This window comes from Acinonyx jubatus, chromosome F2 (genome assembly GCF_027475565.1).
Source record: "Acinonyx jubatus isolate Ajub_Pintada_27869175 chromosome F2, VMU_Ajub_asm_v1.0, whole genome shotgun sequence".
Lineage (NCBI taxonomy): Eukaryota > Metazoa > Chordata > Mammalia > Carnivora > Felidae > Acinonyx > Acinonyx jubatus.
In genome coordinates this window covers 54,840,531-54,858,659 of record NC_069394.1, presented here as the reverse complement: position 1 = coordinate 54,858,659, position 18,129 = coordinate 54,840,531, and the positions used below count along the sequence as shown (strand labels likewise).

The 18,129-nt window shown below is 38.3% G+C and overlaps 1 long non-coding RNA gene across 20 annotated transcripts in view; it reads left to right on the top strand.

The window, feature by feature from the left end:
- LOC128312880 (uncharacterized) overlaps positions 1-18,129 on the top strand; it is a 430,418-nt gene that overhangs the window by 198,664 nt on the left and 213,625 nt on the right. For 19 of the 20 annotated variants that reach the window (XR_008292775.1, XR_008292781.1, XR_008292771.1 and 16 more), the window contains one exon: positions 10,355-10,448. The exons of the other annotated variant lie outside the window; for it this stretch is intronic. This is a non-coding gene — a long non-coding RNA (uncharacterized LOC128312880). The remainder of the gene's footprint in view (positions 1-10,354; positions 10,449-18,129) is intronic. 20 annotated transcript variants of the gene reach the window in all.

The window sequence follows — 18,129 nt, the reverse complement described above, 5'->3', positions numbered from 1 at the left end:
AGTTAGATGCTTAATTGACTGAGCCACCCAAGCACCCCTAGACAATGTAATTCTAAAATCTTTGGTACCGGCACTTAGGGCCCAGTACAGCCTTGCATGGGTAGTTTGGGTGCATTATGATACTGATTTGCAGATAAGGCCACACATGTGGTGTTTGTTCACTGTGTTGGCTGCTGGAGGCTACAAGGTCTTGGATTTCTGGCTCAGCTCAGGGCTGGGGTGGGGGCATAGCAGAATCTCTGCTTTCTCTTCTGGCCTCAGCCCTGGCTCCTCAGCCCCATTCCCATTTATCCCCCTCCCCCACTTTTTAATCCCAACCTGAAGCTGTGATCTGAGCCTCCAGGGACAGAGAAATAAAAAAGAGTGCTTTGTTCCTATCTCATTAAAACACGAAACGTTTACTGTTGTAGAGAATTTGTCCTGTCTCCCCACCTAACTTGGGGTGGGATCGTTGATGATTTCTCTGAGAAGGGGGGTCCCAAGAGCTCTTTTATGCCTGGCCTATTGAGGTAAAACTGTAGTGTGAAATGGAGAAACCTGGTTGTTTGTCCTGGTTCTGCATTTATTTGTATTTTGTTAATTCAGCGCATAGCTACTGAGTACGTGCTGGGTACTGGGAGTACAACACCCAGTCTGGGTCCTCAAAGAGCTCACGGTCAACCAGGGGAGACAGACACTAATAAAATATTATCTTAAATAAATGGGTAGGTTTAATAATTGCAAAAAATAATAAAGCCTCTGCTACCTCTACTTCTATCTTTGTGAAGCTTTTATGTGGGAAGTGCTCCTTTAAAGAAAAAGGAAGATCAACCTTTCTCATTTCAGGGGAAACTGATTATCAAAGGAGATATAGCTCCCTGTGACATATTTCTCCACTGAGGTTCTGTTTCTTGTGGATAAAGTTCATAAGTTCCCTTGCTTTTCTACCCAGCTGATTATTCGGTTTCATGAGTTTAGTAAAAATCATTAGCAGAAAAAACAAAACTTTCCAGCCTGTCTTTGATAGATACTTAAATAAATAATTGTTTCTGTTACTACTTTAGTATGAGATTTACTAAATAAGATGTGTACAAAGATATTTGTGGCAATGCTGCATGAAATAGCAAAGGAAAAACATAAATGTCTACCAATCAGAGAAAAAATACATAAAATGCAATATCTACTTATATTGGTTTATCATACATCAGTCAGAAGCAATGAATTCAATTTCCATAAAGAAATATGGATCAAATAGTATGTTCAAAAACATAAAATCGTATGAAAGACTTAGGAAGCAGAATAAAAAGCAAGATTGAAAATGCATATGTCAGACAATACTGTGGGTTGTTTGAGGACACACACACACACACAGTTGTTTGGACAGTGGATTGGAAAGACACATTTGTGATGCAAGAGAGTGGGTGCTTACAGAAACGGGGGCTGGATTGGACTGGGGGCTGGGGACATAAGCAAAGAGGCGGTGTGGCTACAGGAAATATAACATTGTTCTACAAAACCTGAGAAGATGAGATTGCGCTGCAAAACAAGAAAGAAGATTATATCAGTATCTACCAAATTCTGTGCACTTGATGTCTTCAGATCAAATTTAAAATGCACAATAAAAGTTCTATAATGGGAATGTTATTTATTCACAGTCCTTCAAGGACTTAATACTCTATAGAGCGAGAAAGACATACCCACAAAGTTATGAGTCTGCATAATAAACTATGACAGAATTAATGAATGTCTCCAATGGTTAAAACAACAGTATCTGATGGGGAAAATTAAGTGGAGCATTGGAAAAAATATAAAGTAAGCATAATATCCCATATCTATTTCTGATATTTTCAAAAAACACATTTAGATAACATCTAATGCCCATTTCATTGTCCTACACATTGCTATTAATAACAAGAAAAAAAATCATAGGACAAAGCTAACATTTTGCGAGAACTAATATGTGCCAGATGGATTGTATACCAATTATTTTATGGATTATCTTATTTTATCTTTCCAGTGACTCTCTGTGGTAAACATTATTTCCATTTTATGCATAAGAAAACTGAAGTTTGAGGAGGTTGACGAGCTTGAGCAGTGTCACCAGCCAGTCTATTTTGGAGTAAGATTTATAGACAAGTGTCGCTCCAAAACCCGTGTCTCTCCCACCGCACTATGATAATGCCACAACAAAATTAATATCTCTGCCTCTGAACAAGAAGTGATAGGAAATCCTTTACTGTTAATGGCTGTCAGATACTGAAGAGAAGCTTCCGATCTAAAGAAAATTAGGGCTATTATAGAATTACTCCTCTCTGCCCTTTTCCCCAACCCAAAACTTTTCAAGGATGTTTCCTTAATACCTGTCGCACTAGTCCCCCTCCTCCAAGTCAGCCTCAAGGTCAGCTACCACATGAGTTCAGTTCTTCATCACTTACTGCCTTGATCATTGATTATCTTCTTAATTGGTGTCCTTCCTTTCAGTGAACCCTTCCTTAATTCCATATTCAAAGTGCTGCTAGAGTGATCTAGCTGAAAGGCATACATCACCATGTTGTTCCTCTGCTTAAATCTGTAAGGAATTTCTTTTCAGAACAAAATTCAAAGTCTGTAATTACAAAGAAGAGGCTGCCCAAACACACAAACTTTCCTCCATCTCTTTTCTTTATTCCTACAATGGTTATTTCTACCTTTGTGTCTGATAATTCAGCTTTTGCTTTCCAAGGTATATTTGAGTAACATCTCCAGGAAGTCTTCTCTGCCCTGATCCAGGAAGATGGGTGTTAGGTCCTCTTCCTCTGTACTTCCCACTGCCTTGTCCATGCCCTTTATCATGCTGTGTATTGGTTTGTCTCTCCATTGTCTAAGTTCCTATGTTTTTCATTGTTATTCTTAAGAATTAGCACTGTGCCATAGTAAAGTTTCAATAAATGTTTCTTGAATGGTGAAATTAATTTAATGGAGTGTAACCTAAATATAAACTGAGTTTTCCTCACTTTTATTTGTCAGGGTTCTTTCTCTTGGATCTCTACCTCTCCTCCCAACATACATTTGGCTTAAGGAAGAGTCTCACCATAGAACTCTTACTTTCTCCTTCTCTCCTTTGCTCAGTATATAGAATTGTGGTGGTAGTTTGCAGGGAAGGGGTAGTGAGGAGAGATTGGGATGATGGTTGAAGATGCCCATGTTAGTTCTGCTCTCTGTTGAGAATTTCCGATGGAAGAGCAGCACTCAATTATTTTTTATAATACGGAATACTTAATGCATCATTCTCCTCAGCTTTGGGCTCAGTCATCAATTCTCATGTAGTGGGAAAAATTCCACTCTATATGCTGTTATGCCACAATCCTGAATACAGCTGTAGTCACGCTCTGTTCTCAAACGAGAACTTATCCACTTTGCACCCAGTACCATTCACAGGGATTATGGTCTCTAAACCTGCTCTGCAAGTCCAGGTCTACCCAGGAATATCCTTGCTTCCCAATCTGGGCAAGACGTCATCTTGATAAGCTCTAAATTATAAACCAAATGGAAACTTAACACTGTCACTACACTGTCAATACACAGATAACATAGGATGACTAAAGAGCAGAGACAAACTATAATAGAACAAGCTAAGAAATACAGGTGAGGCTACAGTTGTCCCAGTAGTTATTGCTGGCTTATTTATGACTGTTTTCATTACAATATTTACTCATTTTCCCTTTGACTTAGGGTAGCACCTTGATTGATTGAAGTCCTTTGTCTTGTGAGGGGATCCAATGTTTCATTCCCGAAGAACCTACCTACACCTTTATTGGTCCTTCACGTATAAAATTGCAACAGTCTTTGGTCAAACTTTTCCCCTAATTAAGGCAATAGAAGAGGTGTGCTGGGGACCAAAATCTCCCTTTTATGCTTTCCTGCTCCATTCTTGAAGGTCAGGCTTAGTTTCCATAGACAACACAATTTATACTAGCTCTCTTAATCATATATTGGACATGACCAGGTACTACTCATATTTCAATTAAGTGAAACCAAAACAGAATCAAGTATTCCGTAGAAATTGTTCCTCCCTTGGATTTTTAAATCTCCATAACAAAGGAAACTACCTCAATATAATGAAGTCCATAGATTTTAAAAACCTATAGCTGATACACTCAATGGTGAAAGATTTAAAACTTTTCTCTATGACAGGAACAAGATAAGAATACCCATTTTCACCACTTCTACTTAACATAGTATCAGAAGTCCCACCCAGAACAATTAGGCAAGAAAAAGATATAGAAGGCACTTCCTTTACTTCAGAAAGGACAAAGTGAAATTATCTCTGCTCACAGATGATATGATCTTATAAGTATAAAATCTTCTAAGTATAAAATAGCACCAAAAAGAATGAAATACTTAGGAATAAAATTCATTCAGGAAGGAAAAAGACTTGAAAACTACAAAATATTGCTGAAGGAAATTAAGGAAGACATCAATAAATGGAAACACATCTCATGTTCAGGGATCAGAAAATTTAATATTGTTAAGAAGGCAATAGTATTCAAAGCAATATTCAGATTCAATGCAATTCTTATCAAAATATTAATGATGTTTTTTTCCAGGCACAGAAAAATCCATTCTAAAATGCATATGGGATCTCAAGAGACCCCATATAACCAAAATAATCTTGAAAAAGAGAAACAAAGTTGGAAGTCTCACATACCCCAATTTTAAAACTTACTACAAAGCTACCATAATCAAAACAGTATGTTACAGACATAAAGGCAGAAAATATACACCAGTAGAATAGAACAGAGAATTAGGAGATAAAACTCTCACAAATATAGTCAAATGATTTTCAACAAGGATATCAACAAGGATATGCAATGGGGAAAGGACAGTATTTAGTAAATGGTCTTGGAGAAGCTGGATATTCACATGCAAAACAACAAAGCTGAACCCTTACCTTACACCATATGGAAAGTTAGCTGAAAATGGATCAAAGAGCTAACCATAAGAGTTAAAATCACAAAACTCTTAGAAGAAAACATAGGCCAAAATTTCATGACACTGGATTTGGCAGTTATTTCCTGGATATGAAATGAAGGCAACAATGCCACCAACAACAATACAAATAGATAAATTGGGCTACATCAAAATTGCAAAATTGTGTGAATCAAAGGACACTATTAACAGAGTGAAGATACAATGCATACAGTGCATAGAATGGGAGAAAATATTTGCAAATTATAAGTCTGATAGGGGATTAACATCATATATATATATATATATATATATATATATATATATATAAAGAATATATAAATAAATATATAAAGAATATATAAAGAACTCTTACATTTCATCAATTTAAAAAAACAAAATAAAACTATCCAACACAAATGGGCAAAAACTTGAATAGACATTTTTCCAAGGAAGAAATACAAATGGCCAAAATGCACATGAGAAGATGCTCAACATCACTAATCATTAGGGAAATGTAAATCAAAACCACAATGAGATACCAGTTCACACCTATGTAGGATAGCTCTTATCAAACAAAATCCAGAAAATAGCAAGTGTAGGTGAAGATGTAGGTGAGGAGAAATTGGACCCTTGTGCACTCCTGGTGGGAATGTAACTTGGTGCAGCTTCTATGGGAAGTAGTTCTAACTCAACACCCCAAAAATGAAAAATTCAATTAAAATATATGCAGAAGACACAAATAGACATTTTCCCAAAGAACACATACAGGTGGCCAATAGACACATGAAAAGATGCTCAATGTCACTCATCAGAGTGAGGTACCACCTCACAATTGTCAGAATGACTAAAATCAACAACACAAGAAACAACATGGGTTGGTGAAGATGTGGAGAAAGGGAGATCTTCCTGCACTGTTACTGGGAATGCAAACTGATGCAGCCACTCTGGAAAACAGTATGAAGTTTCCTTAAAAAAGCAAAAAAAATATATGGGCACCTTGGTGGCTCAGTTGGCTGAGCGTCTGACTTCAGCTTAGGTCATAATCTCACAGTTTGTGACTTTGAGCCCCCACATCGGGCTCACTGCTGTCAGCATGGAGCCTGCTTTGGATCCTCTGCCCACCCTCCCTCCCCGCCCTTCTTCCTCTCATGCTCTCTCTCTCTCTCTCTCTCTCTCTCTGTCAAACATAAACATTAAAAAAAAAATAAGTCAAATATAAAACTATCCTATGATTCAGTAATTGCACTACTAGGTATTTACCCAAAGAATACTAATTCGAAAGGGCACATGCACCCTGATGTTTATAGCAGCATTATCTACAATAGCCAAATTACGGAAACAGCCCAAGTGTCCATCAACTGATGACTGGATAGAGAAGATGTGATATATGCGTACAATGGCATATTAGCCATCAAAAAGAATGAAACCTTTCCATTTTCAGTGACGTAGATGGAGGTAAAGAGTATTATGCTATGTGAAATAAGTCCGTCAGAGAAAGACAAATACCATATGATTTCACTCATATGTGGAATTTAAGAAACAAAACAAATGCACATCAGGGAAAAGAAAGAAAGAGAAAGAAAGATCAGAGTGGCGGGGGAGGTGGAGAGAGAGGCAAACCAGGAAACAGACTCTTAACTATAGAGAATAAACTGATAGTTACCAGAGGGGAGGTGGGTGAGGAGATGAGTGAAATAGGTGATGGGGATTAAGTAGTCCACTTGTTATAAACACCAGGTGTTGTATGGAAGTGTTTAACCACTATACTGTACGCCTGAAGCTACTATTACACTGTATATTACCTAACTGAAATTTAAATAAAAACTTAAAAAAAAATAGAATTGCCAATGTCCAGCAATTCCACTCCTGGGTATACACCCGAAAGAATGGATAACAGAGACTCAAAGAGATATTTGTACACTCATGTTCTTAGTGGTATTACTCACAGTAGCTAACAGATAGAAGGAACCCACATGTTCATCCACCGATGAGTGGATAAACAATATGTGGTATATACATACTATGAAATATTATTGAGTCCGAAAAAGGAAGGAATTCTGACCCATGCTGCCCACGTGGATGAACCTTGAAGATATAGGCAAATTCTGTATGATTCTACTTATATGAGGTAACTACAACAGTCAAATTAATAGAAACAGAAAATAGAATAGTGGTTTTCAGGAGCTGAGGGGAGGGAAAAATTGAAAGCTAGTGTGACGTGAGAAGATGAAAAAGTGCCAGAGATGGAGGTGGTGATAATTGCACAATGTGAATGTGTTAATGCCACTGAACTGGGAGCTTAAAAAGATTTAAATGTTGAATTTTATGCTATGTATATTTTACCATGATAAAGAAAAAAAAACAAGACAAAATCTCTTTAACAGTATAACTTAGAATCCTCAAGATAGGAAACTATTAAGCATCATCAAGTGTAATTATAAACATTTAATAGATTCAGGCTACTAGAGGATAATATATCCTGCAGAAGAGCACCCGGCTCTGAAGAATGTTGACTTTCAGTATGCTGCCGTTGGGTTTTCAATCATTATTGTCCCTGTTATCTGAACCTAGTCCTTTCAGATAATGAGGGTATAAGATAAAATCGGGAAACCCCACTGACATCTTTCCAATGCTATATTTCTTTCAGTGTTATAACACTAAAATGCATAAAACATGGTGGGTAAGTTTGGATATGGTGATGCTATTCCATGAATTACAAATAGAGAATGCTAATCAAAATCAGATTGGCTAAAGTGTTTATGCTAGAAAGGACAAATTGCTGCCCAGTCCTCATCTAAGAAGCTTGATTTAATCTGCTTTACACCACCAGGTGACATGTCCACCTCTGAAGGCAGCTGCCACCTTGGGAATCTGCAATTGTTGGCTGCTGTTAACAAAGTCAACCCTCAGCAGAAGCAGCAGCCAGACCAAGTTTGTGAAGGGCTTGTCCCTGAATAGTTCATTTCTAAGCTCAGGGGAACACATGTTGAAACCTCTGGGAAAATAGAAAGACCCCTGGAGAATGAGTCATCAGTCTTAACCACAGTTCTGCCACCAAAATCTATTGGAACCAACAGGAAGTCACTCATTCTCTCAGTTGAGTTTCCTGGTCTATAAATTGAGGTTTATGTCCATCCTTTTCATTTCTAAAAGCCCATGATCTACTACTGTTCCACCCATATATATTAGGAACCTTAAAGTGGCTCATGGAATAATAGTAGTGAGTCAGTCAGGCTGAACTGTAGTTTGTTATGAGAATAGGAATAAATCTATACAAAATATTTTTAAGTCTTCAGTAGAAGGACACATTGGCATAGAAACATTTAACTTGGGGTGCCTGGGTGTCTCAGTCGGTTAAGTGTCAGACGTCAGCTCAGGTCATGATCTTGTGGTTCATGAGTTCGAGCCTGACATCGGGCTCTGTGCTGATAGCTCAGAGCCTGGACCCTGCTTTGTATTCTGTTTGCGTGTCTCTCTCTGCCCCCCCCCCCCACCCTGCACTCTGTCTCTCTCTCTCTTAAAAATAAATAAACATTTAAAAAAAGAAACATTTAACTTATAAATCAATGGATGTTGGTGATGGCTGACTGTTTTGATGAAGGGGCTTGAATCAATGTATACAAGCAGGTTTTATGTAGTTATGCTATGCATTTAATTTTCTTAGCACACATAAATAATTTTTTTTTTCCTTTTTGGTACAATGATTGAAAAGACCTCATAGAAAAGAAGGAGAATTTATTCTTCCCTTCTGTACAAATGGGCCCCACTATGGTAACACATCTCCATCTAAGATTTTCCTGGACTTGTCCTTTTCAATAAAAGACTTCCTACTGTCCACTCTCCAGATCCTGATCCTGCCCACCCGGACTTGTGCTTAAAGTCCCATAGTTGATTCTCACTGTTACTTGCCCATGTTTGTGGGCAAGTCCCATCCACCCCCACATCTAAATAGCACTTTCAGGAAAGCCAGATTGGCTTAGAGTCCCAGCTCCACATGCAGCACAGGAGAAATAGGAAGGCTCTCTATGCACTTTGTTTACCAGAACTTTCTTCTCATTCTTGGGATGGCTACAGAATGAAAGCATTTCCCCTGCACACTTTCTGTAACACCAACAGTATCTGTATCTGCAGCAGAGAATGTAGCACCATGAAAACATATTTTTTCCTTCTGTCCAAATAATTCCAAGAAATAGTGAATGCCAGCATTGGTATTATATCCAACAAAATTTACAGTTATGAGACCTAGTTTTAAGCATATTGACTTTGCTAGTTATTAGTTTCAAGACATTGGGAAAGTATTTTATCTTCTGTTAGCTTCCATTTCTTCATTTTTTATGGGGAATTAACTTGTGGTGATGATTAGAGAGAATATATTGAAAGTTCCTAGCACAATGTCTACACCTAAATAAGTATCCAATATGTCTTAGTTCTTCTTATTATAGAGGAAATAGAAGGCACCCTACTTTGAATTTGAATTTCACTAATTGTTCATCTTCTTCCTTAAAAAATTATTTGTAATGCATAGGCTGCATTGAGGCCTGCTGCATAGTTGGGCAAGTTGTTCTCTGAACTGAAGTTCCACTTTGTATCATAGACACTTTTATTTTGAAGTTAGTATAAAAAATTTCCAACAAATAACAGCAGTTAGTTGTGGGCTTCTCTTTGAAGGTATTAACCTTTTATTTAAAAACAAAAAGGCTGGATCTTACTGTCTTCTTTTTGTCCAGTGCAGATCATGTCTGGGAGCTGAATTTCATTAAATCAGTGTTTCCACCCATGGACCATCTAAAACAATCCATGTGCCGGGGCCACACCCTGGGAAATTTTGATTCAGTGGCCCTGGGTGGAGTTTCCAAATATATAATTTGGAAATACTCCAGAAGGGGTTATGATTGAGCATCTCTGATTACCAAAAGCCAAATTAAATCAGGGCAGAAAAAGAACATGAGCTATTACGAAGCCCAGCAGGTTTCTCAGTATCATTCTTGATTTTTGGACTCTTGTGCACAGTTTCATAGAGAAGAGAAGAGAATTTTAATTGAGGTTATAGTTCCATGGGAACAAGAAGCCCAGTGATCCTTCATGTTCCCAGTCATGTCTGTAAAAGGTATCATATTGTTCACTCCAAACTGCTGCAATGCAGCAAACACTACTAAAACTCATTTGCTGATTTACATAGCCTGTCAGAGTACAGCTTACACAGTTGTAATTGCAGACAAGGGTGCATCTTTGCAAGATTTTCCATCTCTGTGGATTATCTTCATAGAAAAGAATTTTGGAGATGACATCCACCATTCTGATCTTACAAAAAAAGAAATTGAAACCTATGGCGAATAATGATTTTTGCCTAAGATCACACAGCTGGGTGAAAATTTTTTTCTTTATTTAGTATACTATATGTAATTAGGTCTTGTTTTTCTTGCAGGGTAGAGAAATGAATACATTTTATAAAAAGTAGCAAAAAGAGAAAAATTTGTCAAAGCACAATAGAACTGTCAGCACACTTCAAAGGATCCAAGGTATTTATGTCACTCCATAGTTTGTAATAATTTTTGGTTACTTTATTTTTCTACAAATCTTCTAATTAAAATGAAACCTATTGGCAACCTGTAAAGTTGGGAGCACAATGTAATACGGCTCTGTTTCTTCTAGTCATAAAAAGAGCAACACCTTACCAATCACCTTTCACTCACGACACAGTAGGAAGAGAAAGTTGGATTTTTTTTATTATTTTGTTTCTAACCAATATATGAAACTTGTAAAACACACATAAAGTAATAAGTGGAATGCTTGGTTTTTGGAATCCAATGTACTGTTTTGTCTTTCATAGACATTTTCACAAAATGCTTGTCAGAGTGAGTTGTGAACAAAACAGACACAGATGTTAATATCTTTTCCTTTCTTTGTCTGGCTTTTACTTAATTTTGAGTATGTTGAAAAAGAGTTTATATTCTATGTATTGATATAAAAAATATAACAAACACCTGTGAAACCACCGCCACTTTTCTTATGAAAGCATAAGAAATAAAACAATTATTGTTATCTGAAGCTCCTCTGTCTTATACTTATTCTATTCTCTCTCCTTCTTCAGAAATAACAAATATACCAAGTTTGGGGCTTATCATTCTCTCGATTTTCTTTATCATTTTACCAAGCATGCACATGTTTTTAAAGTTTGTATAATAGGAGTCTTACCATATATGTTCTTCTATTGCTCACTTTTATAATTCAAAATATATTTGTCCTTTCATAGCATTGTTTTGTATAGAGTCTTGTTTCATTCCCACTTCTAAAGCACTCCTTTGGATGGATTTACTGTAAGTTATTTATTTTTTCTATTAGACATTTACTATTATAAGTGGTGCTTCTCTAATTGTTCTTGTCCGTGTCTCTTGGTGTGCACATGCAAGATTTCTTGAGGGTGTATTTACCCAGTAGTAGAAATGCTGGATCTTGGGACATGTGCATTTAACCTTAACTGATATTATGCATTTGTTTTTCAAAGGTATTATGGTAGTTAACATACCTAGCAAATCTGTCTGAGAGTTGTTGCCCCACAGTAGGTGGGATAAGACAACTTATCATATTGCAGGTTTAATTTGCATTTTCACAATTCTAATGAGACTAAATATATTACCAAATGTTTATTGGTCATTCCTGCTTTCACCTTTTGCAGATTTCTACTCAATTCGTTTGTCCATTTTATTTTTTACACTGGGATGTTTGTATTTTTTAAACTTAATTCATTGCAGGGTCACCCGGGTGGCTCAGTCGGTTAAGATTCTGACTTCGGCTCAGGTCATGATCTCACAGTTCGTGAGTTCAAGCACCACCCTGGGCTCTGTGCTGACAGCTCAGAGACTGGAGCCTGCCTTGGATTCTGGGTCTCCCTCTCTTTCTGCCCTTCCCCCACTTGTGTGCGCGCGCGCGCGCGCGCGCGCGCGCGCGCGCGCACTCTCTCTCTCTCTCTCTCTCTCTCTCAAAAATAAATATACATTAAAAAAAGTAATTTATTGGAGCTCTTAGTGTCTTCTGCATTCTCTTGACATTGGCAAATACATCCTAATTGATTGATTGATTTTCAATTCTAGGAAAGTCTCAGTGAAACAGTTTTTAATTTTATTGTAGTTGTATTGGTCAGTCTAAGCCCCTCTCGGGTCTTACCGTAAAGATGTTCTCTTTAATTTTCTTCTAAATTGTTGCAACTGTCCTCCCACATATGAGTTGAATCTGATGTGGGAAATAAAAGCAAAAGAAAAAATTAAACTTCCTTACTACTTACTATCCATTGATAAGTCCTTGCAACAGGCAGAGTGACCTTCCTCTAGGAACTCAATTGTCTGGATGTTAATACTTTGCCAAGGGCAAAAGGCAACCTTAGCTTAACATTATCCTGACCTCCAGGATCCTGTAAGTCTACTTTAACATATAAAAATTACTTTGGAAACTTCCTTTATCTCTACTCCTCAGGATATATGTTAGCAATCATCTTCCAAGCATATGGCCCACTGGTATACATCTGAAGGGTCTCATAACTAAGATTTTATTTGAAAGTGATAAATGACTTTTTCTTAAAAAGAGCTAGCCCCTCCAGGTACTGGAAACCTTGTTTCCAAAATCCCTTAGAGATTTACACTATCCCTGAACCCCTTCCCAACTTGAAAGTATATAATCAGTCACCCATCACAACCTCAGTGCAGCTCTTTCTGTCCACGGGTCCTGTCCCTGTGCTTTCATAAAACCACCTTTTTGCACCAAAGACATCTCAAGAATTCTTTCTTGGCCATTGACTCCAAACCCCAACACATGTACGTCAAATCCATACGGATTTGCTTTTTCTGAATACTCCATTTTTTTCCTAAGTGAATAAACAATTGCCCTAGCAACATTTACCGAAATATTCATCATTCCTTTGCTGAATTTCCATATAAGTTCTACTATAAATTAAATATTTGTTTACATACGGATTTATTCTGCATAACAGAATTTACAGCCAAGGAGCAGAGTGGAGGGCAGTTGACAGAAAATTAGGAGGAGGTGTTAGAGGTAGAGTGACCAGGTGATCAGACATCAGGTAGAGGAGGGTGGAGGATGAGGAATCTGATCAGATATCAAGGGAGGTTTTGGCTAAACTCACTTGCACAGGTCTTGCTAAAGCTGGATTTTATGAGAAAGTACACAGATGGACCTAGGAGAGGTTCGAGAGCCTGACTAAAGTTTGGTCAAGCGAAGAATCTTTAACTTCTTGCCTTCTGATTTTGTTGCCCATGTTTCTTCTGCATCTCATTCACAATGATTTTGGGTTTTGCTGTATTTTGTGTGTGGGTGTCTTTCTGTTTCGTGTCTTTGGAATTTCATCCCTCAGCATCTTTGAGAGCCCTGTCGCAAGTCTGATGTTCATGATTGGTCAGCTTGTGCTTTCACATCAACCCAAGAGGTGCTTCTCACATGGCAATTATAGAATTCTTATAGAGCTACTACACAACAGGGTTCTCTGAAGGTGGTGATAAAGTTCTGGAAGAAGGGAAAAGTTTTGCTAATTTGTGCCAAACCAATTTGAACTAACTCTGAAGCTGGAAAGCTTTGTGTTTGTTTCTGCAATATGCCTCAGAGCAACATTAAGCCAGACCACTTTAAACCAGTTCCCTGCTGTGTGTGTGTGTGTGTGTGTGTGTGTGTGTGTGTGTGTGTGAGAGAGAGAGAGAGAGAGAGAGAGAGAGAGAGAATTTAGGTAGTATGAACCTATGCTGCAAACTTCAGAAAAGGCACCTGTGATTTCAACCTATCAAAAGAAATCCCCTCCCATCGCCCCCTCACCTTCACCCATCACCAGAGCTGAAGATAATGCAAATTTCCTTACTAAAGATTGAGGTGGGGGTGGGGGATGGGCTTATTTTTAGCTCACCCTTAAACTCATATGTTCTAGCTTTTTAGTGAGATCTCTGGTTAGATTTCTGATCTTGGCTGGCCTTAGGCTTTGTTCTCCATTTGATTATTTTAATACTCTGTGAAAGTGTTAAAACCAGCTCATAGCGGTGCACTGCACGCCAGAGGGCTAAAGACTACTTCTCCACGATTCCTACTTTCTAATCAGCCCATGTATGAAATCACAGTTTTAAAAATCTTTAAAAATTACTGAAATCAGTAATTCATTTATAAAAAAGAAAACATCTGCTATTTTCAGAGAAACAAATGGAAAGAGGGACTACAAAAAGGATATTTTGTTACCAGGATTTAGGCTTCAACTAGTTGTCAAGAACTTTTTAATATTATAGAATTGATTTAAAAAAAAAGACAATATTTTGAGATAAAATTGGTAAGGAGGAATTATAAGTATTTATGCTGACACAGAGCAGGTACTGAATACTCATTGATTGTTTTTTCTCATCAAGATTGTTCCACATCCCAAATGACTGTCATATACTGAAGCAGAATATAATGTAAAATGAATATATGAGAAAAGGCTAAAGATATCCCTTTAATATAGTCAGCATTTCCCAAACATGTATGAGTTGCTCAATTGACTTAGAATGGAGGAATTATAGACTTCTAAGATCTATAAAGGACCTTAGAGAAACTATGCCTCCACTCTTCGACTGTACAGACAAGTGAACTGAGCACCAGAGAAGATAAATAAACTGCCCAAAGTTATACAATAGTTTAAAGACAGAGCTAAAGCCTGAGGCCATGTCTTATACTTCTTAATTTGTTGCTTGTCCTGTCATCATGAGGCACAAAATTCTGGGTGGTCTAGATGTTTGCTAGGAAAATTTTCTGTCAACATCCTCTCTGGAACTGTGAGATAGGCACAAATCTCAGTTACCATGTCAGGGAGAAAGCATAATTATTTATTTTTAAGTTTGCTTCTAGATCTCAAACTAGTAGCCATGTCTTTAATTGATTATAACCTTAGTTGTTTTTTTTTTCAAATATGACTGAATTTTCCCAAAATTCACAAGGGAGGTTGTGAATCAGAACATAAAAAGAATCAATAGGGTGAGTCTTTGGGGGAATAATCAGGCAGAGATTTGGGAACCAGATTATTTATTCATTATTTATTCATTGCAAGCCCATTAACTAAAAGGCAGATCTGGAGGCAACATGATGACTAAGTTCATGGTGACTTATGAGGATAAACTTTATCCTTTCATGCTACCATAAATCTGATGCCAGGAGGGGACTCTGGAGACAGAAGAGTGAGTCATCAAGGCAGTTCAAAGTTTCCTGAAAAAGAATATCTTAATACTGTCATTTATTGGGGACACATTTTGGAACTGTTCCCATTTTGTCTTTATTTTATTTTTATTGTTTCGGTGATAATGACTTTAACACTTTCTAAGGGGTACCGACTCAGAACTAGAATCAGAGGTAAGTCAAGCAAGGCCTTGAAGTTCCTCTTCTGATACTGGGATTGAATGTATCTACCCTGTGTTTGCCTGGCCCGAGCACAGTGGCTGTGAAATGTAGCGCTGCTCTTTCTGTCAGGGTTTTACTGACAGGTTCACAGAGATGTTTATATTTCGAAAAGTCTGAACATGCTGTGTCATATTTAGAGTCAACAAATGTTTGCCTTGCTTACAATTAGTCAAGCAATCTATTGTGTGCTTTTATATACGCTTTCTCATTTGTTTTTCTTTTTCATTTCTTTTGCTTTATTTTTTTAAGTTTTTATATAAACTCCAACTAGTCAACATGCAGTGTAATATTAGTTTCAAGCATACAGTATAGTGACTAAGCACTTCCATAAAATGTTTAGTGCTCATCACAGCAAGTACACTCCTTTTTGGGAAGTCTTATAAGCACTGTCTCAATTTAAAAATAAAGACATGCTGGGGTACTTGGGTGGCTGAGTTGGTTACCATCTGACTCTTGGTTTTGGCTCAGATCATGATCTCACGGTTTCATGAGTTCAAGCCCCGCATAGAGATTTGTGCTGACAGTGCAGAGCCTGCTTGGGATTCTCCCTCTCCCTCTCTCTCTGCCTCTCCCCCATTCACCCTGTCTCTGCTTCCCTCAAAATAAATAAATAAACTTAAAAAGAATTTTTTTAAGTAGAGACATGCTAAATTTTCTCAAGTTCACAGAGCCAATAAAAGGCAGAAATGGGTTTGAATCTGGGGCTTTTTGTTCCCAATTGTATCTCTAACCATGTGTCCAGCCACCTTTAGAAATGAAACTCCAGGGAGCACCAGGGTGGCTCTTTCGGTTAAGAGGCTGACTTCAGCTCAGGTCATGATCTTGCGGCCTGTGAGTTTGAGACCCGCATCGGGCTGTGCTGACAGCTCACAGCCTGGAACCTGCTTCTGATTCTGGGTCTCCCTCTCTCTCTGTCCCTCCTCTGCTTGCTCTCTGTCTCTGTCTTTTTCTCAAAAATAATAAACATTAAACAATTTTTTTAAAGGAAAAGAAAGAAATGAAACTCCAATATGACTTGTTATTTATTTATTTTTTAATCAATTTATTTACTAAAAACAAAAGCAATTTGCCCATTTCTCCCAACCCCCACTCCTGGCAACCAACAATCTATTCTTTGTATCTATGAGCTTTTTTTTTTTTGTACATATATTTTTCAGATTCTACATATAACTGAGCTCATATATTTGTATTTCTTTGACTCATTTTACTTAGCATAATGCCCTCAAGTTCTCTCCATGTTGTTGCAAAAGACAAAATTTCATACTTTTTTTATGGCTGAATAACATACATATATATAATCACAATTTCTTTATCCATTCATTCACTGATGGATATTTAGGTTGTTTCCATAATTGGCTATTTTAAATAATGCTGCAATAAACACAGGGATGCATATATCATTTCAAATTAGTGTTTTTATTTTTCTTCAGATAAATACCCAGAAGTGGAATTGCTGCATCATGTGGTAGTTCTTTTTTTTTTTTTTAATTAATTTATTTGTTTTGAGACAGGCAGAGAAGGAGTGTGGGGGAGGGGCAGAGAGCAAGGGCAAGAGAGAATCCCAAGCAAGCTCTGCACTGTCAGCATGGAGCCTGATGCCGGGGCCGGAACTCAGGAGCCGTGACATCATGGTACACAGTCCTATAGGTTCCCTTTTCTTCACATCCTCACCAACACTTGTTATTTTTTGTCCTTTCTAACAGGTATGAAGTGATACCTCATTCTGGTTTTGATTTGCATTTTCCTAATGATTATTGATGTAGAGCTTCTTTTCATGTACCTGCCGGCTCTCTGTACGGCAGCTCCATAGACAACTAACTGTGTGCCAAACCTGAAGTCTTCCCCTCAGGCCAAAGCCCCAGGACAACCAAAGAGGCTTCCTTCACAGTTGGGAGTGTGCCTGAGTCCACTGTCTGTGGAGCCCTAGTGGTGGTAGCCTGACAAGAATTGTCTCTCGGATTGCCACAGTCCCGTGGGACCCAAGAATGCAAGTCCAACTGACCACCAGGGTCAGGCAATCCAAGAGCATCCCCTGGGCAGCAGGTGCAAAATCTGGTGTACCAGACATAAAAATCAGGGGAACAGATGTGGGTAAAGCTCCCCTCAAGGAGACACTGGCATCTATATAGTATGGCAGGAGGTGAGCTCAAACGTATCACCAGCCCTTGGAAGTCTCTGGAAATGATTACAGTCAGGCCCAAGGTGCATATTTAATAAGAAGCCTACCACTGAGACCATACTCTTGATGGGTAGCTAATAAGTCTCCTTCACAGAAAAAAACTAAGCCACTGGGTCCATTGCTTCTTGCTATGCCCTGGAGATGGTGCTGTTTAAGGAAAATTTCCCCATTGGTTACAGTTCTATGGGCCCCCCGGATGTCAGCAGCACCAACCAGAGCCAGGCCATGTGTAGAGGTGTTCTGGCAGCAGTTGTAAACTGGGGTGCCACACAAGGATATGAGTTCCTTTCTGGGTGATACTGATTATTATAATCCCTTGGGACCAGGAGTGCAAGCTCCCCTGGCCTCCAGAGCCTGGCAATAAAGAGATGTCCCCTAGGTGGCAGCACAAAGATCTGCTGCAGCAGATTGAGGTAAAGGCTCCCTTCCAGGGAGATTCTGGTGCTCCGGAGCTCGGCCAAGGGAACACGCCACGATGGTGCCCACCAGTCTCCCTCTCAGAGAGCGTTAGAGCAGCTCCTAGATGTGTGAGTTGCATTGGATGCCTGCCCGGCAGACCAACGCTTTAATACAAGCAGGTGAGCCTCCTTCACTTTAAGTCTGGG